The sequence below is a fragment of the Ochlerotatus camptorhynchus genome, unplaced genomic scaffold, assembly GCF_037179485.1.
Source record: "Ochlerotatus camptorhynchus isolate MF236.1 unplaced genomic scaffold, CSIRO-AGI_Acam_v1.1 ptg000182l, whole genome shotgun sequence".
Classification (NCBI taxonomy): domain Eukaryota; kingdom Metazoa; phylum Arthropoda; class Insecta; order Diptera; family Culicidae; genus Ochlerotatus; species Ochlerotatus camptorhynchus.
The window spans coordinates 58,411-84,754 of NW_027040672.1; the positions used below are offsets into that span (position 1 = coordinate 58,411).

Below are 26,344 nucleotides of genomic sequence, written 5' to 3' on the forward strand. Positions count from 1 at the left end.
TAACTGAAGGGTGATTTTTCACAGCGATGAATGTGCTTATATGTATATTAAAAAATATCAAACGTCGTTTCGACGAAACTCTCAGTACTCCCACGTAAACTAACACCACTTCTCTGATGGTGGTGTTGGTTTGCGTGGAAGGAAGTGGTGAGCGTTTCACCGAATTTTTGTTTGAGTTTTAGTTTAAAAAAGCGGTTTCGTCATTTTGATGGAAAAGCATTCTTTGTATTCGAATCAATTTGAAATTGCTTTCAGTGTAGAACTGGTTTGACTTTTAAATTTTAAATTGTTTCCTGTGTAAAAAACGGTCGCAAAACGGTAAGTAATCCGGTAATCCGTTTGCGCAGGCAACATATTCATATTGCTTAACTGTTTTCTAGCAACATTGAAAATCGTGAAAAATGGCTGAAAATGGCAGAGCAGAAATCAGCGAATTGAATTTGTTTGTCTGCTCGGATCATTTCGCCGACGTTGATTTTGTCAATGCATCGATGAAATCACATGGGTAAGTGAAAATAATATAAAGTGAAAATACCACGGATTAATCAAAAGAAATTGCACGCACTATCGGAAACAACTTGATATGCCATAGAGATTGCTGACGTTTATCGTACACACACTAGGTAGCGTATACGTATACGAGAAATGTTTTCATCGGGAAAAAATCTTTCAGAGCTAACAATTTTCCCGATGAAAACAAATTACTAACACAATCATACTTTAGCAATCTCTATGTTGATTTATTAGTGATGACAGGTGGAATCTGGTATAATTTATTTTATTCAAGATAAATACAGATCGTTCCGTTTATTCCGATCAAAGTGAAATCAATGTATGCTGTGCAGTGTGTGTGTTGAACACGCAGTTGTTAAACAATAAACATTAAAAGTTTATCTCATCCTCAACTTTATAAGGCGGCGTCCATTTATAACATAACGCTAAAAATAAAAATATTCTACCTCCTCCTCCTAGAAAATTAACATCGCTCATAAGATTCTTCAGTGGTCTTAAATATTGCACCTAACCCGCATAAACGCATTAATTTACAGGCAACCTATTCGCGATATATTCCACGTAAAGTTGACCGACAATACAAAACCATCCATGGACCTTACTGACTACCATAACCATTACCATTAAAATTCTCAAACCATAAGTAAAAAGGTTCTAATATAGTTTTCTTTCAGAAAATGTATGGAGAAAACAAGAATTTAGAATGGTAATGGTTCTTAACAACCCATTATTTTTAAGGTTCACTTCCAAAAAACCATAATACATAAGGTTAAAACTTTATCACACAAACGTTCATGTAAAGTTCAATAACCATTTCAGTTAAAGTTTAGCAGGGATTATAAACAACTTGTAACCATTTTCGGTAAGGTCAAGATATGGTTCGCGTTTATGCGGGAAGTAAACCTCAGAATTTCAAAAGCACCGATCTCAACTTCCGAAAAACATACATTGACGAGATTGTAACTCTATGTTTGCTAGGAATTGGTTAACTGAAAGTGTTGAAAGTTGTATGAGCGGAAGAGCTGACAAAATCGGGTCATTAATGTAATTTTTCACAAATTCTTGAGTGCAGAAAACTAACAAATAAATTTACATTCAACATATTTCATAATTCGATTTTGTCAGCTCTCGTCGTCTTCACAATTTTTTTATATCGTTGCAAAAACATTCACTGTTGTGATTGTTATTATATGTGGTAGATATGTAATACATTACATCTTTTAGAGCCTCCCTTAGATGTATTCATACTATTTCTGCTACATAGTTTGATAAAGGAGCTTATGGAGAATAGCAACCGCATCAAGTAATATGTTTGCCCCTGAATTATTAACGAAAAACGAAGTCGATGAAGAGAATAAATCAAAATCACTTGCACCCCGTTGCCTCTAATCCCCTCATTTGAGAGCAAGCGTAAACTTCTAGTTAGGGCATGATAGCCAAAGAAGAAAAAGAAGAAGATTACATTTTTTTTCTTTAAACCATTTGGCACAAATAGCATGAAGCATGTTTGCAAAACTGTGGTTACTCAATTAGAATATCGAATGAATCCTGAAATTAATAGATAAATGCAGACAGGACCTCTTGAAATGTTAATCTAGATATGGCCAGCATATGCATAAATACAAAAACTTGTTTGTACAAATTTTTGTGAGCTTTAAAACAACAGTTCGTATTAAGCAGGATGAACTGTTACGCTAACGGTCATTTCAAAACGTAGTCAGAAATTATACCGTTTTATGTCAGATTAAGCTGGCATAAACGAACACGCTAAATATAAAATGATTGAAGGAAGAAAAAATCGATGTTGATTTTTCAATCGTCAGAGTAAACACTTTCTGAATCAGCGTTTGTATGAAGTTGCTATTCCTTTCTTTGGCTGGAATTAGGGCGTAGCCTTTGTAAACAATGACTTCTCTCGTTGATTTCTAGGAATTCGAGGCACGCCTACACAAACCAACATATCCATCGGTAAGGGGAAGTCTTCCCCTACTCGATGGTGATGTCGATTTGCCAGTGAGAGCCATGGCTTTCGAGAAATCATCGAGAGAATTCATTGTTTACAAAAGCTGTTACGCCATAATTCCAGCTTCATCTAGAATTAGTAAGTTACTAAGCTACATTGAATTTGCAAAAAAAAAACAATCTGAATTGAAAAAAGCAACGACCTTAAATGATTCACTACCACATCTCGCCCTCTTATTATCTCAGAAACAATCTGCTCATTGAATGTATAAGCGGACGATTCCAAAAACTGTCATACCAACAACAACAAACCAACATCACGAATCATCGATCAAGCCAATTTTTGACTCGCTTACAGCATACAATTATCATTGCACTGCAGCAGCAGCAGCAGCAGCTCTTTCTCGTTGGCTATGGCGCGTCTCCATCGATCACGATGGATGCAGCGAGCGAGCGAGCGAGCGAGTGCTTGTAAGTACGACGTACTATGACTTTCAATGAGCTGTTGTTGCTGCAGCTTGCTAAAACCGCTTGCACTACCCATGTCGTAGCCGTGGTACTACCTGGTACTACTGCGGGCGTTCTACTAGGCCTCCACTCAGTCAGTGTTCATCTTTTGAGCAACGAGGACCGTTCTGTTATTTCTTGGTGTGCCCCTCTGGCTGCCAGGAGTTTTAGTCGGGTTTATTTGGATAAGACAAACATCGCGAGAATTAAGTGTTTCCTTCCAAAAGATACATCATATGTAATTCGATTCGTGCTGCTCTGAGTCGAGAACGAATATTGTGTGTTCATCCTTTCAATGTGAGTGTCAATTCGCCGTAATCAGATGTGATAAGTTAGGAAAAAAGGATTCAAACAATTATGTAAAGAAGTGCTTTGAAGATGAATCCTTCTTGTGTACCAGCTGAAAATTGTTTCAAATTAACTGCCGTAGAAAAAAATTAAAAAAAAAAGTGTGACAGAAGAATGCATGTTAAGTGATGATTGTCGATGAACACATATTTTCTTCTGCGCAGCATTTTCGCAATTCCTCAAAACCAGACTTTGACATAACACCAATTCATAAGTAATAAATGCGAGTGATAACCTGGTTAAGTGGTACTGAAAACTGCGAAACAAGATTCCAAGTTCAGACAATTACATTGATGGGCTGCTGCAAGTATGGATTGAAGAACATTCGTAACCATCTAAATGAATAATGAATTCTAAATGAAGTTAATTACAGTACATCTGGATAAATATTGTTCGACTCATATCAATCGCAACAATCAGGTTAACTAATTAAATAATATTGTGTTAACAAATAAGTTGCTAAACAGGTTTGATATTTACATGAAAATTTATTGAATTTTTTATTTCCTTCGTCAGTATACGTTCAACGAAAATCGTTAAATCAATCTGTAGTAAGCCAAAACTCTTGGTATGTGAGAGCAGCTTCACGCCAAATGACGAATCGATCTGGTTCAAAACTCAACCAATTTGATTTTTTTTCTTGAAGATGGCATATTTGACATTTTTTAATAAATCGTAGCATGGAAACGTCACTTCAAGTTGAAATGACGCCTGATACCAAGGTGTAGCATAATTTTATTTTTTTCGAATATACACGGTCCAAGCAACAATAACAATAATTTCTATTACAGTTTATTTAACCTTTGTATAACTGGTGTTGGTTGTAAAGGAGTTTACTCAACATAATTCCATGAATATGGGTTACTTGGGATAAACAATATTTCAGAAGTTTGCATTTTTTACAAACCTTTTTTTTTTATTAATTCCAAAATATGGCAAATGGAAATTTTTTATTATTTAAATTCGTAACATTTTCTTTGAAAAAATTGCTGAAAAAATTGACCGTGATATTTTTTCTAGAAAGAATTTAGTTTTCTCAACAACTTTGCCTAAAATGTAATTTCGATTTGAAGTGACGTTTTCATACTATGATTTTTTGAAACATGGCGAACATAACATTTAAAAAAAAATGCTAGTTTCAAAATGACCGCATTTTAGTCCCAAGCTTTGCTGAATGTATTAAACTATGTTTTAATATAATCATTTTCTTTGTTTAGCCATGAAAACATAAGTATCCGTAGAACAAACAATGTTCATGAGCACGAGCATGATTGACCGTCCACGGTTGCTACTCTGTTATTGCCAGATCAGCTGTTTAATCATTTTGTCAAGGTTCTGCATTCATTCTCCATCAGATGTCACTGCTGTTGTTGGCGGTGGCATTTTTCGGAAACTACACATAACAGTGCAGTGCATGTGCATGTCTGGTACCTCTATATATGCATTTAGATTAACATCCGACGTCCCTCCTTCTTTACACATTCTGCACACAAAATAGCTCACCCCTCACAGAATTTCCCGCCGATTTTTATGTATTGGGCGGGGCAGAAAGTAGCTTTTGTGCAGAAGATGTAAAAAAGGAGGGACTTCGAATGTTAATCTAAATACATATATAGAGGTACCAGACATGTTTTGTAGTGTCAGGTACTCTATTTTATAATCTGTGAAAAGGAAGTCACAAATTGAGTGTCATAAAAATACATGGCATGTTGAGAGATTGAGCTCGTGAGAGCTAATTTTGTCTCACAAATTTGAATTTCTTTGGCTCTCTGGGGACTGGTAGTAAAGCAGTTAAAACTGTAAGGGGAAAAATCATTTTTATTTAATTGTAGCTTGTTTAACAATAATTTCCGGGAATAAACAAAACAAAGTCCCTGACTTATTTCTTAAGGTTGTCATTCACTTTATTTGACCTGAATATGCACCGAAAGCGAATTATTTCCTTTTTTTTCAATTTCAATACGGGGATTTTTATCACTTCCTACCAGCGAAACAGCGCCATCTCTGTGGAAAATGGCTGGACGATATGATTAATTAATAAAATATAACAAAATAAAAACAAACTCGATTTTAGTCACTCAATTTCTTTAAACTCTAGCTAGGGGAAATGGATATAATTTCGGCCTAAATGCCCCTAATTTGGGCCCATACATAAATTCAGCAATCAACTAAATTTTCAATAGCGACAAAAAATATCCATTAATACCGTCCCAATGACGCGTTCATCTAGATAAAATTGATAAATAGCATATTTTTAGCGATGGGACCAATCTTAGATCCATAGGCCAACATTAGAGCTATTTCCCCTATATATGAATATTTTAATTGCATGGTATGATCGAACTCAACTTTTCCTATTTAATGAATCCATAATTAATTTAAGTATCCGTAGAACAAACATTGTTCAGTAAAAAAACGAGTATTATTTTTTTAAATGCTTAGATATTTTCGTTGATATTTTGAAATATTTGTTGATATTTTCAAATACATCACAGGGTGTCGACTACCTGAAAAAACCTGAAAAATCAAGAAAAAAATGTTTGGACCGGGAAAATCAGGGAATTTAATTCAAATTCAGGAAAATATTTCTTTATAACAGAAACTTATTAATAAGTATGATTGACTGCGGTAGTTTCAAACAACTTAATTACTCGATGTAGTTTAAAGATGGTTTTTCATTGTAAATATTAAATACAGTTGTGAACTTGTGGTTGTTCAATGCTTGATGTTGCATTTTTGCAAATTGAGCAAAAGTTACACAATTAAAAGGGTATTTTGATGATTTTGCGCCTATTATAAATTAAGCTCCCACTGGGTGTTGTCACATTCCTGCATTGAACTGAGATAAAAATTCATTTCCGTAGACGCTAGACGCTGTTAGTTGTTGCAAAAATTAAGCTGCTAATGGGTGTGTGCGTCTCTTAAATAATAGATATTACCTCAAATTGCGTCTGGCAAAATTTAACATTCGAGTAGATTGGTGCGTCTGCTCGATCCAGCTGTGTCCAACAAAAATCAATCCCTTGAAGCAAATGCATGAATGGTAAAGAGTTAACATGGGCTTAGACAAGAAAAGTCATTGATCAACTCAGTTGAATTCAATTGCCTTGAAGGGTTGAGCCTGGTTCAACTTTTTTAAATTTGATTTAGTTGATTAAGTCAGTTGAATGGCATGGTTTCAACTGAGTTGATCAATTGACTTGCCTTATCTAAACCCAACCCCGCAATCTGATGGTATCATAATTTTCAGCAATGTCAGGAATGCTCACGAACCCCCTACATTTGCCAGAAAACTTACTACTAACTCAAGGTATCTTCCAAATAAGCTTCAAAATTGCATTTTTTTTTATCAAGTGTTAAATTCAGTCCTCTATATCCGTAATACGCGCGCGAGGCTCAAACCTTTGTAGACTACTATTTTTTTACTACTATTAAATCAAATATCAAAAATCCATCATCACCATCGTGGCGAACAAAATAGTTTTTGCAGTGCTACAATAATTATTAAAAAGTCATTATAACAGCTATCCATACAAAATAATCCGTTAAAAATAACTTTGTCGAGATACATAATTTGTCAATTCATAAAAAAAATCACTGGATGACCGTTCAAAAGACAGTTTTAACGTGTGAAATGTCTTTTAAATTCTGCTAATGTTGTTGCACGTTTAATGTGTCTAGGCATCGAATTGAAAACATTTATTCCTTTAAAAACAATGAATTCTGTGAAGCACAAGTCAAGAAATGCGGTGTTTGTCGCCGCCAAAAGCTACTTTCTTCTTCGGTTAGGGACAGTCTTTCGCTTACTAGGTCAGACACTAGGAGCTACTTTTTTCTTCGGTTAAGGAGAGAAATTTTCACTTCTAGGCCGAAAGTTCTTTCGGATTCAAAAAGAGAAGAATCTGGAGTAACCTACGAAACTTAATTTTATTCAACAAAATTGTACAAAGTGATCTTACGGCTACGTGTTGCATTAGCAACTTATAATTATGTAAAACTTTTACATGATTTGCTCAGGGTTCAACATATCCCTTTCAATACCGAACTTTAACCTAATTTGCCTATTCTAATTAGCTAGGATTCCGATTGCCCTTGAAAGGGTAAATTTGTGTTGTTTAGACCTTATATACTATGCCCTCTCAGATCTGGGATTTCTCAGATATCTTGTAAGTTTATTTGTTTTCGTAACTCAGATCTGATATGGCTCTACAAATAAGAATGTGACATTTGTAACGTTTAATCATTATAATTATATCCTTCGTTAAAGATAAACAGAGAGGGAAAGCTAAACTTAACCTAGATGCGCAAGCATGCCATGCGTGGGCGTGTTTATCCCACTTGAACGCAGAAACGTTCCTAAGTAAATACTTCAGTAAGATTATGTAATACGAGCTCTCGCTCCTTTTGCCCTACTTTTCATTTCATATTCTTGGTCTTGGTATCAACGTCAGCTAGGGCTATGCAAACGAGATGCAACTATGTGGTTATCTTATGGTTTTGGTTTTAAATTAATTGCCTCGCGGTAACAGTGTTCTTATTTCATCCGCGTTTCTAGTATTATATCTATGATAGTCACTTCCTCTTTCAATTCGATCACACAAATATCGAGGCAGCAAACCTTTAACAACTTTAAAAATGAACACCACAGTCAAATATACAATTCTTTGCTTCACCGACAACCATTGTAAGGCGTCTAGCATCAAAGTGAATCAATTACATCTCAAAATCAAACGCATTATTTTATTCTGCAAGCGCTGTAATCTCGATATTTGTGTTGCATTGGCCAGAAATAAAATGGAAGGGCAAAAGTCAAGATGAGAAGAGATGATTGATTTGTATAGCTGTATTTTACTAGCAATAGTGTCAGTCGACATAAAATTCCATACTTCTTGGCAATTTTCTCGATGACATTGTCAATGTGAGAGTTGAACTTAAGTGTGTCATCAATAATCACGCCAAGATATTTAATCTCCCGAACGCGATCAATAGTCTCATCATCAATTACAACAGAGACGTTCTTATTTACTCGATTCCGCGAAATTACCATAAATTTAATTTTACGTGTATTCAATTTCAACTGCTTATACTTCAACCATCTACTTAGAGAACGCAAATCTTCATTCAAGTGTAAAACGGCATCATCAAAATCCTTAGCTGCAATGAATAACACAGTATCATCTGGAAAAAGATTAATGTCGCAAAATCGTAAAACACGTCGCAAGTCATTAATATACATAATAAATAACAGGGGCCCTAATACACTTCCCTGGGGCACTCCAAGGTTATTCCCCACGAGACTGGAAACAGAATCATTAAAAACAGTCCGTTGAGTTCTGTCAGACAAATAGCTTTCAAACCATTTATATGCAGTACTCGTAATTCCAAAGCGCTTGATTGATCTTAACAATAAGGGCCTAGAAATTGTTCCAAAAGCGCGATTAAGATCAAAAAAACAGCAACAATCGTATCTTTACACTCCAAGTTATTTTTTCACTTCGCTAATACCAAATTCAACACGGTTTCACAAGAATGACCTTCCCGATATCCCGATTGTTCTGGTATCAACAAAGAGTTGCTATTCAAACACTACAACAAGTTTTAAGATTTTCTCTACTGTGTGCAACATGTTGATAGGACGAAACTCTTCGGCTTTAATAGTTCCAGCAACTTTTTGAATAGGAACCACTAAGGATTCCTTCCAAATTTGTGGCACATGCCCATTCTGCAATGATAAGGTCCAGAAAGATGTGGCCAATGACATGAAAGCAATCTTGAATAACTCTAGCATTAACATTATCTACTCCAGCCGATTTTCCTAATGAAAAGCAAATAACTCTAAGTTCATCTAATGTAATTGGGTAAAACCTTCAAATTTAGATTAGCTCCTGTTGTTGTCCACACTCAACAATAATAGAGCCATCTTTACCATTCCTAAAATTAATGATTTTGTGTGTTTTTGGATCTAACTGTGTTCTCAAAAACTTACGAGTATCTTCGCAAGCTTTTTTTTTTCCTTGGATTTGTTTTCCGTCGATCTTGTTTTCCGTGCTGAGCACCAATGCTACCGACGCCAGGAAGGCAGCTCCCACACCTGGACCCTACCACCTATCGACCCATCAACTCATGAACCGGGGACCAACGGCTTTATTTCCCTTCCGAAGGAAGGCGTGATCAGAGATGTTATGCCTCAGAACATCCCGGCGGCACCGACTGGGATTGAACCCAGGCCTGCTGGGGTGAGAGGTAATCACGCTTACCACTACACCACCGGCGCCGCTATCTTCGCAAGCTTGTTTGCACTCTTTTGGTTTAATCACAATGACCGGACGAGTCTTACGATTACTCTGTTTGTTACTGTTGCTGTTACTGTTACTCTTACATATATTTCCATATGTCTATTTACTTTTGAATGATAAATCATAAGTATTGAGCCGTCGGACGGTACCAGTACATGAGGTTTAGGAAGTATCCTTTTTGGGGCCCTTAAGAAAAACCGGTTTCGGGTATCCGGATGAAGTCCACCTGTTGGTTCATGGCATGATGCCTATTTAAAATTTGATGAAAAATATTACATTTTGAATCGTCGGACGGTACCAGTACGTGAGGATTTGGAAGTGTTTGTTTTTTTGGGCCGTGTCGGAACCGGTTCCGGGTTTTCAGATGAGGCCAGATCCACCCGTTGGTCCTTGGCATGATGTCTATTTACTTCCGGACGGTACCCGTACATGAGGTTTTGCAAGTGTCCTTTTGTGTCCTATCGGAACCGGTTCCAGGTAGCCTAAATGACCAAATTGGAGATATGCTGAGTATACTGCCATTTAAGGAAACTTCATCTTTCATTTGAGGCCAATAGATCAAGAATCGGTGCAAAAATATATTTTTGGGAGCGAGCTGCAGTTTGAGTCTTTTTGACCCGCTAATGCACAATGTGAAACTTTTTCCTAATAGGGTTACGGTATGTAATGTGGGTCTAGTCCTTTCATTCGGCCTATCACGCAAATAAATAATTAATTAAGGAATATTACACAAAAAATAAGGAAAATATTGATCACTGATGGTTCATCAATGTGTACCACACACAAATCAATTTATATCACAACATTTCAATACATTTTCAGCTCTCGTAAGTAATAAAACTGGTTGAGAATATCACTCTGTTCGGAGTTTTTAGCCGCCATGACTTATAAGGTTAAGATGGGAAGGTTGACTGACGATCATCAAATGGCCTGATTATGGCATTTATTGAATGGAATTACCTGATAATACACACTAGACGTAAAACTTACAGTTGCTGTTTGAATATTTTATGTTTCTTTTAATTGTTTAACAACGTTTTCACAAGTAAATCATGGACCCAACTTTAGGGACACATTTCTTTTCTATGTTCCTAACTATGGCCCATGAAATTCATTTGACAGCATATAGCAATAAGAGTAACGTCAACAATGTGGTTTGCATTTGGATGATAAGGAACGAACAGGAAGGAAGATTTTTTCTGCCAAACCTGTATAATGAACATCACAATGTTTTGATTTCGCTATTCTGCGGTCGAAAGACGATAAGCGAAATTTTTAATTTTTAATTTTTAATTTGAGTGATTTAATGTAGTTTTCGTAAAATTTTCTCTGTGAAATGTTTTGAGGAATGAAGAGCATTAAGTTAACAGTGATAGTGATAAAAAAATATACATCAGAAAACGTTACCAAGAGCGTTTTTTTGAGGATCAAACAAGATAGGACGAAGTTGCATCCATAAATAGACCCAATTTGGGGACAATAGACCCATATTACATACATTTCCCTGGTGAGTTATTGTCTCAAAAAAAGTAAGTTTTTCAACTTTTCGTGGTTTCTGGTAGCAAACGACATAATAAGCATATCTAAGCATACCATTTAGCAGTAGAATATCGTTTGCAGGTAAATTAATTGATGAGTTATGATTAAAAACGTAATCGATGGCTGCATATTAGACCGAGGTTAGGGACGTATACCCTACATTAGGAAGGTAAATTCAGTCTTAGTGTGAATAGATCTCGTTAACCTTTTGTTCAGCTTTGAAACATCTGGATTTAAACAAATTTTTTTATAATGGAACTGCATTACCTTGATATTGGCTAGTTGGATTTTAATATTTATATTGTTATTATAAGTCTTAAAATTACCTTTTCAGTTTGGTATTCGAACCAGCAGTCACAAATTTACAAGCGTCAACCATACCTATTGGACCTAAATAAAAAAATATATTTTCGGCACGTTTTTATTTTATTTTTTATATTGAAATAATATAAATCCGAGAAAATCAGGATTTTCCTTAAATTCTTGGAAAAATTGACATGTAAAAATATTTTTTCTATCTCATCATGAAAACTAATTGGACTCTAAGTAAAACCGATAGGTCGATTTTTTGTGGTTTTTTGAGTTCAACTTTATGCCATGATGACTAACGAAAAAATGTTTTTAAACGTGAATTTTCTTTGGAATATTAGAAAAAATGTGTTTTTTTTTAGATTTTTGACATCATTTTCCAATATTTTTATAAAAATCGAACGTAATTATTTTTTTCGGAGCGATGAACTTCCCCTTAAGCATATGTGTAGCAAAAGGTATGATCATTAACATAAAGCACGTCAAATTTAAGTTTTAATTATATTGTGTTGGAGTGTTCGACTGTGAGGTTTTACAATAAACAGTTTTGGCTTGGTAGTCTGGCAATCACTCAATCAGAACAAATTAATTTTGTAATTTGTCCCTACGTTTCGGCTCTGATTAGGGCCTTCTTCAGGGGAAACTGAGGGGAATTTTATTTTTAGAATTAATTGTTTCACATTTAATAATTATTTTACACTCACAATTGTTGGATTTGTTCTTTGTCTAAATACTGTTTGAAGTCTAACGTCTGGTGGTAAGTTTTTATACATAGCGGTTTTTAGTTGAATATTCAAAGTTTTTTTTTGATTTTTTTTATATAATTTGTGTCGGGTATAATTTTTTTTTTTGCGGTTGTGCACTCTTCGAGGGTTATGGTGGCTATGGTGAAATGGTGGGAAACGGGTATTATAGTTGAGCTTTTTAGTTGGATTCAGGTGGGCATAATTGGTATTGCTGTTGGGCATTGATTGATTTGGCTTTTAGTGAGTGTAAGATTGCTGCGTAAGCTGTGTTCAAATTGTCTACGTCTGTTCTTCTATTGACTGTATGGGGTGTACTATATATATGGCACATTTCAAGGAATGCAAGTGTATTTGTATTGTTGCTTCGATCAACTATTGCTGTTTTCTCCAAATTGAATCTGTGTTCGTGGATTATACAGTGTTCGATCATAGCTGTTTTGTTTGTTAGATCAGTTAATTGAGTTTCATCAGCGCCGGATGATAGTATTGTTTCTAGTTTGTTTACAAGTGATTGGTGTCCCGATAATCGTTGACCTAGTTTGTTTTGGGTCATGCCTATGTAACAGGAATTACAATTATTACATGGCATGTTGTATATAATATTGTTTTTGTTTTTAGGATCCTTGACTTTGGTGTGAAATTTCTCTACCGTGTTGTGTTGACTAGCAGCTATTATTACCTGTGGGTAGTCTTTTTTGAGTAGTTTGGTGATGCGTTCGGTGAGACCAAATACATACGGGAAAGATGTAGATGTAGATGAATTCCAGTTGTTGTGTTGTTGGTGTTTGCAGGTTTGGTGTTGGCTCAGTCACAGATGGATCATTCGACGGTTGGTTATCGATGTTGCATATTGCTCAAAATTACATCGATACGCAATCCATAACGTTCCGTCATACGCTGCATACACGCAACAAAACAACAGCCAAAAAGCTTAAATCCATCGTAGACCGTTCTCTCAACCAAGTCAAACAACCAACACAGAATGAGAAAGCGATTAGCAACTTCACTAACGTCGTAGTGCCACCAGAAACGCTTACACTACTCAGTTTAGGACCTAAATTTGCACTACCCAACTTTAATATTCAGGATATACCGTTTTACCATGTCATGGCTAATTTAGAAGCAATCATTAGGACAGAACCACAAAAGAACACACAGGATTCCAATAGATGTCAAGCAACAAATGTCATCCTCAACTACCTGCATGGTTTCAACGCACAACCCATCCGTAACCACCCGATAACCGTTTTTTGACAAGATGCTGAAAAACTACCAAAAAGTTCCTAAAATCAAATCCAGAACTATGTGTGCAGTCAGCTGACAAGGGTAACCGTACGGTAATCATGTACCTAGAAGACTACGAACAAAAGATGTCTAGGCTAGTGAGCGACGAAACCACGTATGAAATCATCCCCAGAGACCCCACCTCGAGAACGCAAACGAAGAACACCCAAATTGCCAACAGATTGCTAAACCTCAACCTAATCACCCATAAGGAACGCCGATGGATCACTACATACAACGCAACCTGTCCCAGAATATATGGTCAACTGAAATCCCATAAAAATGATTCAAATCACACAGCCCCGACCTACAACCTATGCAAATTCGTTGCAAGCATCCTGAGCAGTTCACACAAAAGTAATTACAACATCGCTAGCTCCTTCCAATTCAGCGAAAAAGTATGTACAATCACCATTCCAGCCAACCACATAATGGTATCCTTAGATGTGGTCTCCCTTTTCACCAATGTCCCGAGGATACTTGTAAACAGAACCATCATGGACCGATGGGATGAAATAGACACCGATATCTCCCTTGATCTGTTCCTAGAGATCGTCGATTTTTGTATGGAAGCAAGTTTTTTCCGCTACAAAAACAAATTCTACCGCCAAACATACGGAACTCCCATGGGATGTCCTCTATCACCTATATTAGCAGACATAGTCCTCGAGTCAGTCATCAAAAGGGCTTTGAACGATCTACCGTTCGAAATCCCTTTTTACGAAAGTATGTAGACGACTTATTCGCTATCATACCAAAAGATGCACTGGACACCGTACTGGAAACGTTCAACAGACAAGAGACCAGACTACAATTCACCACCGAAACAGAAGTCAACGGCAAACTTCCCTATATGGACACCACCGTGATAAGAAATGAAGATTGTTCTCTTCGCACAACCTGGTACATCAAACCAATCGCATCAGGCAGAATACTCAATTACCAATCGTTCCACCAGTACAAGCAGAAGATAAATGCAGCCACAAATATGAATCACCGAGTATAATCACTCACAACAGACGAAAAAGCGCAACAGGATGTCAATCACATCATACACAATCAACTGTCAGCAAACAGCTACCCAAAAGCATTAGTCAACAGACTCATAAATATGTATAAACATAAACGCAACGCATCCAGAAGTGAACCATCAACATCCAGCCGACCATCTGCCAGCTTACCACCCCCCAGCCAACCATCTGCCAGCACACAACCCTCCACTTCACCATCTGCCAATGCATCATCCATGAACAACCCAATATGCAACATCGATAACCAACCGTCGAATGATCCATCTGTGACTGAGCCAACACCAAACCTGCAAACACCAACAACACAACAACTGGAATTCATCTACATCTACATCTTTCCCGTATGTATTTGGTCTCACCGAACGCATCACCAAACTACTCAAAAAAGACTAACCACAGGTAATAATAGCTGCTAGTCAACACAACACGGTAGAGAAATTTCACACCAAAGTCAAGGATCCTAAAAACAAAAACAATATTATATACAACATGCCATGTAATAATTGTAATTCCTGTTACATAGGCATGACCCAAAACAAACTAGGTCAACGATTATCGGGACACCAATCACTTGTAAACAAACTAGAAACAATACTATCATCCGGCGCTGATGAAACTCAATTAACTGATCTAACAAACAAAACAGCTATGATCGAACACTGTATAATCCACGAACACAGATTCAATTTGGAGAAAACAGCAATAGTTGATCGAAGCAACAATACAAATACACTTGCATTCCTTGAAATGTGCCATATATATAGTACACCCCATACAGTCAATAGAAGAACAGACGTAGACAATTTGAACACAGCTTACGCAGCAATCTTACACTCACTAAAAGCCAAATCAATCAATGCCCAACAGCAATACCAATTATGCCCACCTGAATCCAACTAAAAAGCTCAACTATAATACCCGTTTCCCACCATTTCACCATAGCCACCATAACCCTCGAAGAGTGCACAACCGCAAAAAAATTTATACCCGACACAAATTATATAAAAAAAATCAAAAAAAACTTTGAATATTCAACTAAAAACCGCTATGCATAAAAACATACCACCAGAAAAACAGACGTTAGACTTCAAACAGTATTTAGACAAAGAACAAATCCAACAATTGTGAGTGTAAAATATTTATTAAATGTGAAACAATTAATTCTAAAAATAAAATTCCCCTCAGTTTCCCCTGAAGAAGGCCCTAATCAGAGCCGAAACGTAGGGACAAATTACAAAATTAATTTGTTCTGATTGAGTGATTGCCAGACTGCCAACCCAAAACTGTTTATTTTAAGTTTTAGGTTTTTGGAGATGCATAAACGTCAAATATCAGAGTTAAAGTGGTTATTTTATACGACAGATAAGGAGATGAAAGTATTGAGTTGACAGTTTCGTTAAAGTACGGCAGTGTGAAAATTGTATTAGAGAGCGAGCAAAGGTTAATTTTGAGGAAGATACGAATCGGGTTGATCATTTCCTTTACCAAACTCCCCCGTTGGGGAGGCATGGTGACGGGTATCCCCTCCAGCCACCACTGGCAAAAGAGATGATCGCCGAATTCCTCACGTACCTTCGATGTGCGGAAACAGTTCTATCGATTGTTTCACACTCAAGTCGTCGGAGGTACATGAGCGAATCGGCGATCAACCCTTTTTCCAGTGGTGGCGGGAGGGGGAAGGACACCCCCAACCATCCCTCCCCAACGGGGGAGTTTGGTAAAGGAGATGATCAACCCGATTCATACCTTCCTCAAAATTAACCTTTGCTCGCCTTCTACTCACTATATACAATTTTCACACACTCTAACGGAGCTATCAACTCTTTACTTTCATCTCCTCATCTATCCTATAAAATTACCACTTCAAGTCTGATATTTAATGTTAAGCATCTCCAACTATGCAGCGTTGTATGTTTTTACTAAAGATTTACTGAGTTTTTCTTTCAGTGTATTTTCTCACAGAATATGTAATTACCTACAAGTTCTTCTCAGGTGTCTTGTTGATCAGATCAATCATTTTCATGTCATGATTTTTTGAAACAATATAATCCATGTTTTGAATACGCCTTTCAAAAAGAACTCTGGGGGGAAAACCATATTTAAATGAAAGATGCTACAATTGATAGCAGCGATCATACGAGTAATTTTTCATTCAAAAACACTCATGTCCAGCCGGTTTGCTTTTTGGGCTAGAAATGCTCTATGGCTATGGCTCGTTGCTGAGGTCCCCCCGATGGATATAATGTCGGCCGAAATGTCCCCTATTTGAACCCATACATAAATTCAGCGATCTACTAAATTTTCAATAGCGACCAAAAATATCCATTAGTACCGTCCCAATGACGCGTGTTCATCTAAATAAAAATTGATAAATAACAGCTTTATAGCGATGGGCCCGATCTATAAACCAACATTAGAGCCATTTCCCCTATGTGCCAAAATGATTTATTTTGGAATTTATACATGGACTCAATATTAGGGGCACTAACTCTATTTTCTTTAAATTCGCTCAAGTTGCTGTTATTTTTTAAATATATTTCTTCAATATTGCATAACCAAAATTCGGTAAAAATTACCTAGGTATTTGGTGAAATGACATAAATATTAGGCGAAACAACACAGCCCAATATTTCTTTATCTGTGCAGCGTGAATGTTTCGCATTTGAATATAATCTATCTAACCACTAATGATTTTTGTTTTTCCTTGATTTGTTTTCCGTCGATCTTGTTTTCCAATGCACCGACGCCAGGAAGGCAGCTCCCACACCTGGACCCTACCACCTATCGACCAATCAACTCATGAACCGGGGACCAACGGCTTTATTTCCCTTCCGAAGGAAGGCGTGATCAGAGATGTTATGCCTCAGAACATCCCGGCGGCGCCGACTGGGATTGAACCCAGGCCTGCTGGGGTGAGAGGTAATCACGCTTACCACTGCACCTCCGGCGCCGCTATCCACTAATGATTGATATCAATTAATAACTGTGTAAATACTTAGTTTCTAAATTTCACACAATCTCAATAATTCCAATTAAGTTGAGTATCTCAACTAACTTATCCCAATTCAAAGTAACAACTGCCCCTTTCGGTTGGTTTCCAAGCAAAAAATAGGCAAAACCTTTGGAAGTCACCTAGACGATCGTGAGAAATTCCATTCCGTTGTTCCAGGTACCTTCTTGCTATCTGCTGCATCTCATTGGCGCGTTGCAAATTTGTGTTCAAACAAAAACCCATCGCACACCGTTGCACTGGATTCATCGTCTCTCTTCGGTGCATCGGTGCCTGACTGCAGTGCTGCAGCTGATTTTCATCATCCGATGTGACGCTTTGCATTTAAATAGGTATAATGCAAAACCGGCACGGCGGGCATTTAACGAAAACAAAACAAATCAGACTTTGATGCGAACCAAAGCTGAGTGAAGATAAATAAATTGAAAACTGCAATTGTACTCCGGACCTTACAGCACAGTACTTAAGCAGCTGCTAGCCTGCCGAGCGGTGGGAGTACTTTATTTATTTCGCGATCGTGGGGTGCGATATGTGGCTTGATGGTTAATGTGGTGCGTTTCTCATTATGATCATTGTGCTTTCGGAGGAATCAAACCACAGTTCTTTGATTGTTTCCAATATTAGAATAATTTTCAATTCCACAAGTTGAAATTAATTTCGGTCCGCATGCATGGAACAGAGTGCATTTGCGTTCTGTCGAGATTGAAAGTGTACAACAAGATGACGACGACCACAATACGACCTACAGGCAGGGCCATCCACTGTACTTTGTCTTACTTACGGGTCAACTGACTACCTACATGGCACACCGTACGGCACGCCATTTATTTTAGTTTTTTTTTTATGACGTATTATAAGTGCTATAGAGACCCTCGGGGGTGGCGAACAAGTATGGTACTGGGCAGAAAACAAAATGCACCCGCAACGCAACAACAAAACTGCATTGACGGCGACGACAAAGGTGAGAGGAAAAGTGCATGACTGCAGTGAGTCTGCATCGTCGTATTGAGGTTAAAATTTAATAACATATAGACGGGATTGCAACAACAACAACAACTGTCGTGTGGTTGGTCGGTTGATCCGTGTATCTCCTCTTAGACTCTTAACTGTGATCAAGTCTTTTTTAATATTTCTGCTGTTGTTCGAAGTCCATTGATGCGGCAAACGGCAGAAGGTATTACTGAATACTGCAGCAGTCTAAGGAGTGATTTGTTACTGAGTGCATTGGCGTGTATAGGGTGTGGCAAAGGGGGCTATATTTTAAGTGAGTACCTGATCTATCAGATTCAGTATTATTTTTATGAATTTCCCGATACATCATTACAAAAATTTCCAAGAATTTAAACCAATTTTCCGACTACCGGTTCTCAAACTTTTGTCGACTGCAACCTACTTTGAGAAGTTCCACAAATTCTTGTTATTCTTCTTGTTTGGTTTTACGCCTGCCCTTAACTTAGTGTTCTTTCAACACTTCCACAGTTGTTAATTGGGTTGTGTACTTAGAAAAATATACCGATTTTTATACATCATCTGATAGAGCTTCGTTTTCTGAGCACAAGGATATTGTTATTGATCCCGTAGACATTCATCTCGATTTTTAAATCAAGATTCAAATTTTTGATCGTTGACACTAAATCTATTCGCTGACAGCTCGCTCCCATACAAAGTCCCACCAAGGGGCTCTAAGATGGTGATGTTTGCTAATGTAATCGTACTTATGTAAAATAGTTCCAGTGTACCAAAATTGATGAAATTTTGGATTTCGGTTCCATTTTTAATGCAGATAACGAATATGCATTTACCTCAATACCCCTAAGCAACCCAATTGATAGCTTTTTAAGCGTGTACCATTTTGCGCCAATATTTTTTCAGTGTGCCGAGAGTGCCAATCATCGGACTGACTTTTTTTGCGTGAATAATTGTATGTTTGGCAACTCAATATTTTGACAGTTAAAATGTATTGTTTTTTTTCGCTGCAATATTTCAAACCAAAAGTTAGCGTATAGGAATATCGGGGGTAGACGGATCGAAACTGAGACATGGAGCTGGAAACAATTTGTAGTTCCGATTATGACCGACGCCCGTAGAGAATAATGTTAATCCGTTTCTGGGGAATCCATCAGCATTGAAAAGTGGTGGGAACCAACCAGCCGAGGGCAATGAAGTAGTTGAGCAGTAGACTGATGCAAAATTTGAAATTTTCGCTCCACTGTGTTCAAACGGTTTGAAGTTTATATGTAAATTACTATGAAAAACAAAATTTTTTGTTCATTGTCTTCTAGCCTTTTTACATATTGTACTGTTCACAAATTCTATTGCTAGTCTTATGGGAATTTTTATCAGCTACAACTTTGCTGAAAATCGTTTTTCAGCCAAACGTCAAATTAAATAGTTATTAATTGTTCAAGAGATTGATAATCTTATGACAAGATTAAGCAACTGTATTGTGGGCAACACTGTATTCTGCAGTGTGACATAGTAGCCATAATTTTTGTTTTTAATTTGTAATGTAATTTGTAGTAATATAATAGTAATGTAATAATGTAATTTAGTAGCCATAATTTTTGTCCTCTATTCTACGCGCCAGAAACACCAATGTTGCCTGCTGAACAGTTGAATGAGCATAATCATAAGACATCAGTGACTTGAATCATTAATAATTTTTGTTCCTTACACTTGATCGAAAAGTGGTCTTCAACAAAGTTGTAGCTGAGAAAATTTTCAACAAGCTCAGTTATCATTTTCAAAAGTAGAGTGAACTGGTGAATTTTGAGATAGTAATTCCTATATAAACTTCAAGTGGTTTGTGCCAAATCAGTTTCTCACTAAATGAGTTCAAATTTTGGGAGGCTAATCAGGGCCCAATTTGAAACCGTTTGAGCACTGTGTAGTGAAAATTTCAAATTTTGCATCAGTCTATTGATCATGAGGATTCTGCCGTCGCTGACAGATAAATCGCTGAACCTGGCTCCTGAACCAACCGAATCCAGTGGCATATTCAGTTCGATCATCGTCAGTTCCGTGCCGGAAAATCTGTTCTACCTGGAAAGCAACAGAACAACTGAAATTACGACAACCTTTCCAATTCGGCCAGTTGCAATACGTTTAAATCGGTTGCCTCGGCAGGTGCCACGTGTACGGTAATGGAAACTCTTACCAAACCTCCCGCATTGGAAGATTGCCTGAACATTGTCGATGGTGACCTTTTAACACCCGTTAACGAATGCTTGAATCTGCCCAGTAGCAAAAACAATATAGCTGAAAGTCCTTCGAAGGAAATACTCTACTCATCGGAGGTCATCAATTCGACCTTGATGAACACTGTTTGGCTCCTCCGATGGTCACAACTTCCCGGTATGTCAAACCGTACAAGCTGTCGAAGTCAATTGAAAGTTTCAAACCCTATTCTACCTAGGATCAAAGGTTGACCAAAGATTTACAAACCACGAACCGAAATGAGGGAGATTATATCGGCTGCAGGATCCCCCACTCATAAGCTTGCCAAATGGCTAGTAAAGGAATTTCAAAATGTATGTATGTATGGAAAGGAAACCACTCATTGTTGCAGTCACAACCATTAGACAGTGGAGTGAGAATCTCCTTCCAATAATAAAATCCTACAACCCGATAATGTACCAGCCATCGCACTAGGGGATGTCCCAATGAGTGGGGAAGAAGACCCCGCCTTCAATTCACGATCTGTTAACGCCAGGAAGTTGGCAATTCCACTCTCCCCATCCAAATCGCTTCAATCGGGTGCTCTGGTTGGACTGTCCCACACCCAGCATATAATGTGTCATATAATAATGGTATGAATGTTAAAAAAAAAACAATAAAGGAAAGATCTCACCCGATATGTTGCAAAGGAATCCATGACTTCACTGCGATTTCGGAGAGCTTAGATTAGAGGACGATTTATATCCTTCTGCAGTTAAACAAAAACTATCGTCTCTGAGAGACTCTCGATAGAACTACACGATGAAAGCACAGACAAACAGACATAACACTCGCAAGTTGTTCATCGAACAAGCATTTAACGGACAATTTAAAAGTATCGTAGTTGGTAGTACCGCCACTTGTGGCGCGCATAATCAATTCCCTTGCGTTTGACGTTTAAACACTACCGCCATCTGTTCAGCGTAGTGCCCACCACAGTGTACTGAACAGATGGCGGTAATGTTTTAACGACGATGTTTTACAGTGAGAAATACTCAATGTGTTATGTCTGTTTGTCTGTGATGAAAGTGTGACATCCGAACATGGTGAACCGGCCTCCCAGGAGGCAATGCAATTCGCAGGTACACTTACAACCGCTGGTTACAAAAAAACACAGCCGTTCAAAGAAATGGATCCAATAAACGTCACTCTCGCGAAAGCACACCCCTCGTCGTCGAACGGCAAAAAAAAGGAGTCGGTGGGAAATTTTTGATCCACTGAAAATCAACCGGGAATGCACGAATTTCACCACACCCAACTGCGAAACACGTTCAAACGCACTTTTGGTCGAGGGGGCGACACATCTAAATCTCAATTCTAGATGCTCAAAAAATCTCACACTAGCGAATCAATCTTCGGAAAATCATCTTTCATTTCTCGCATCTACTTGCATCGTGGTTCATCTTTTTGCAGGAAATCTTGAAAATCGACATAAATCTTCCTTCTATCTACTCAGCGTGCGTGCAGCTAGCCACAGCAAAACACAATCTTTTCTGCATCGTAGATAGAGTCGCCCCCTCGCTTTTGGTACACTTTCGATCGAAAACACTTTATTTTTATTTTTTTCAAAAATAGTAGCGAGCGAGCCAACATCATAAACAGAAATTAAAATTATCACTCGTGATGCCACAAAGTTCTGGTCCGGGAGAAAAAATCAAAAAACGCAGATAGCGCCAAATCTTCTGGTGCTTAGAAAAAGGAATATCAAAATATGCCTAAACCCTTTTCCACTCGCTTAGTTAACAGCACAAAGAAATTCGCAAATCAACTCAGGCATCAGGAGAGATTCGGAAAGATGAAGTCATGGTTTCATTTGATGTCACAGCACTTTTTCCGAGTGTACCAGTAAAGGAAGCCATTTGCCTTTTAGAGGACTGGCTTCTGAAGCAACACGAGGAGTCTACTTGGAAAAACAAAGTTCGGTCATATCTCAAGCTTACTCGTCTTTGTATGGAGGAGTCATTTTCAGAGGAATTTTTTATAAACAAACTAAAGGTGCTCCTAGGGGCAATCCACTTTCCCCATTTTCATGTAAATTGTTCATAGCTAACCTTGAGAATATTCTAAACGATAGGAATTTGTTGTCCAAGTGTTGGTATAGGTACGTGGATGACATTTTTAGCATTGTCAAAAGGGAAGATTTATCAAAAATTTTGGAGGCCATAAGCAACGTTCACAAGAACATCAAATGTACTCACGAAGAAGAGAAAGACGGCAAACACTCCTTCTTAGATCTTCTCATAATCAGGGAAACGTCTTCGTCCAATTTCGAAATCTATAGAGAGTAATACCAAGCTCTTCAAACCATTCCCATCAACACTAAATGGCCGTATTTCACCACATGGTTCACAGAATGCAAACTCTTTCTCTTAGCAATAAAGGCAAATCAAAGGAAATAGGCTAGACTTAATGGGTCTTAAGAAAAAAAAATATTCAGGCAGTAATCAATAAAAGAACAAGGTACTATTTAAGGCGTACTTTGACAACTCTTACACCAGTAACTGAGCGATTAAAACGGGTAGCGGTGGATTTCGACAAAAACATTACCAAACCATTGAGTTCGAAGTTTAGAAGTTTTGGCCTGGATTTAGTATTCAGCAGCAGGACAAATCAGCTGAAGTCACTGTTGGGGTCAACAAAAAATTCAATAAATGTCTTAGGAAAAGCCGGTGTCTACAAAATCTCTTGTTCAGATTGCAATAATATTGATATTGGTCAGACGAAAAGAACTGATTACTCGAGACTCTTTAGCAAGCTACCTAAAACCATACATCGTAGAATGTCTCTATCTGTTGGAGACTAAATTTACGTACCAACCAAATTGTTTAGGTAAATGTGACATGGCAGTGTGATATCTGCTGATGAGCATATAAGTCGAAGATAAAAGATGGATTCTTCAGTGGTGTTGAGTACGTGGCACTGATGAAGTCTGCAAGTAGTAGACGAAATATGCGTATCTGTCAAAAGATAAGCAATTATAACGTAATTAAATGGAAATTTCGACATTAAAAGATTGTACAAAAAGTTGTCAAAGTTGTTACTTTAGGCCTGGGATACCCTCATCAAATTGCATCACGATAAAAACGCTGTAGCAAATTATCCATTGGGTATTTTCTCTTGAAAATTTGGGTAAAAGTAGTTTAGAGTGTATTGTATACACTGCAGTTTTATCGCTGTCAGTTTTTTGAAAGTTGGAAAAAATGGCGTCACCCAAAAAGCAACGTCGCGAATTGATTTTGCGCAAGCACCTGGAAAATCCTCAACTCTCTCATCGGGACATCAGAAAACAACTCGCAATCGTGCAGTCAACGGTGAGTTGTGTGATTAAACGTTACTACGAAACTCTGAGCATCGAACGGAAGGAATGGATGTTCTATTAGTGATCAGGATCACAAGTGTGTCGTGAAAGCGTTTAAGCGGAATCCCAATCCTCTTTGGTCAGGGATGCGGCCAAAAAGTTGCATCTGTCCTAGTCTTTCGTTCAGAGAGCCAAGGACCGGGAGGAACTGCATACGTACTGAAGTGTACTCGTCTAATGACAAAGATAACAAATGAAACGTTCGATCTGAAAAGATATAGCCCACTGAAAAACGAATCAGTAATACTTGTAACGATATTATAGTTACAAAAGCAAATAAACAACACTGAGAGCGCTTCAAGCTGAAAATAAGTTTAGTTAAACCAAAGATATCTAATTAACAAGATATCCCACTAATCAATTCTTCATACAAAGCATATAATGACTACCCTTATGTGCTCGCAGTGCCATCTGTTGAGTGCACATTGAAACTGTTGGGAGTACCCCGCCAACTTCACCACCAGGGCTCAATAACTGACAGGTGCCAGCATGACAGATGTCAACGCGGACGAGGAAAGAGGACGATATCTCGAGTAACATTTGAAATGGGCCTATGCCCAAAACGTAAACAAATCGGGTTTTGATACCATTCTTTAGCACCGCTTGATAGCTACTAATCGTGTAAGAAAGTTCCGCATAATCGAGAAAAAACATTAAAAATAACTCGATTTTCGAAATGGCCGATCAACGAAATTTTTCGAATAATTAATAGGCCCGCACGCTAAAACGGCCAACCATTCATTTATTTCATTTCATTGATAAGCCTAGTGACGTAGAAGGGCCGATGATTGAAAAATTTCAAACCAAAGCTAGGCCTTACACACTATTTTTATATCGCTGGAAACCAGCAACATTTTGCTGGATTTTGCCGAGCTGTAAAACCAGCAATTCTTCCAGCAAAATATGTTTGCTGAACGACCAGCATATTGACCCTATATAAAAGTGACAGCTGTTTACTGGAAATTCAGCAATTGCAATTGGTTTTCAAACTGATATAAAACTCAATTGTATTTGGTATTTTATTACACACATGAACATTTCACATATCAATCACATTGATTACTCACTTTAAGTTGTTGAATTAATTTCAAGGGATTCATGATTTCGTTGGATTTATCGACGGTTTTTAAACTCATTTGATGTTCAACCTGGCAATCTTTGCAGCGAGCTTTGCAGCTACAGATATACAGAGAATCTGTGTAATCCATATAAATATTGAGTTCACTATACATTTGCGATTATTCTAATTATATTTTACCTGTAATTCATGATTAGTTGCTCTCTTTAATAGAAAAACAGAATACGCGGGAGAGTGAACGGTGATGATTTTGACGTGTCATACAAGTTACTGAGCATCCAGCAAAATATCTCAAATTACTGAACATGCAGCAAGATATAGTTTTGCTGGAAGCCATTCAGCAATTTGTTTTGCTGCAACTCGATCCCAAAATTTGGTATGTACTGCTTGAGGCAGGGCCGATGATTTGTTTTGAATTTATTTGACGTTGCGAAAAGGCTTAGCAAAGGGCCTACCATTTCTGATGACAAGCACAACGGCTTAACAAAAAGGGCCTATCCATTGAAAGATTCACAAAAAAGGCTTATTAATTTATGAAATTATATTGTTATCGATTTTCATATATTTTTGAAAGCTTTTCGCAAATTTTGGATGTTGTATACTGAGATACAGTTACTATTGTTATTGTGAACAATATAAATGCCTAAAATACTTCAATTTTCTTAAATATGAATTGAATAGTGGCGGTCAAAATTTAAAATTCATTTTCTGGTTTGTTTACGTTTTGGACATAGGCCCATTTTAAATGTTACTCTAGATATCATCCTCTTAGTCATCATCATTATATTGCGATAGCAAGATTCTTACTTATTTGTGATTGTTCCGATTGTCAATCATTATCACTTTATACGCAACAGAAACACTTGAGAAAACAAACTCACATCCAAGCGCGCATCATGCTTGTAATATTTTTTGCTTTCGAGCGAAAGAGTTTCCAATATACCACCGGTATCAGTAAGATGCAAATCTCTAATAGTAATTGATGATTTGCGGAGCTGGTGCTCAAAATAATCTTAATAAGCATAGAAGTAAACATGGGAAAAACATTCACTCTCTCTAAAGAATTATTCCAAAACCCCAGCCACTGGAAACGCAACGTATCGAATTCATTGCTAAACGTAATAAAATGTGCCGTCTTCTTTGGCCA

The 26,344-nt window shown here is 37.4% G+C and overlaps 1 protein-coding gene across 2 annotated transcripts in view; it reads left to right on the forward strand.

Moving 5' to 3' along the window:
- The first annotated feature begins 3,054 nt into the window (after window positions 1–3,054).
- LOC135701968 (putative fatty acyl-CoA reductase CG5065) overlaps window positions 3,055–26,344 on the forward strand; it is a 51,585-nt gene continuing 28,295 nt past the window's right edge. For both annotated transcript variants that reach the window (XM_065222912.1, XM_065222913.1), the window contains exon 1: window positions 3,055–3,279. The gene's annotated coding sequence lies outside the window, so the exon portion shown is untranslated. The remainder of the gene's footprint in view (window positions 3,280–26,344) is intronic.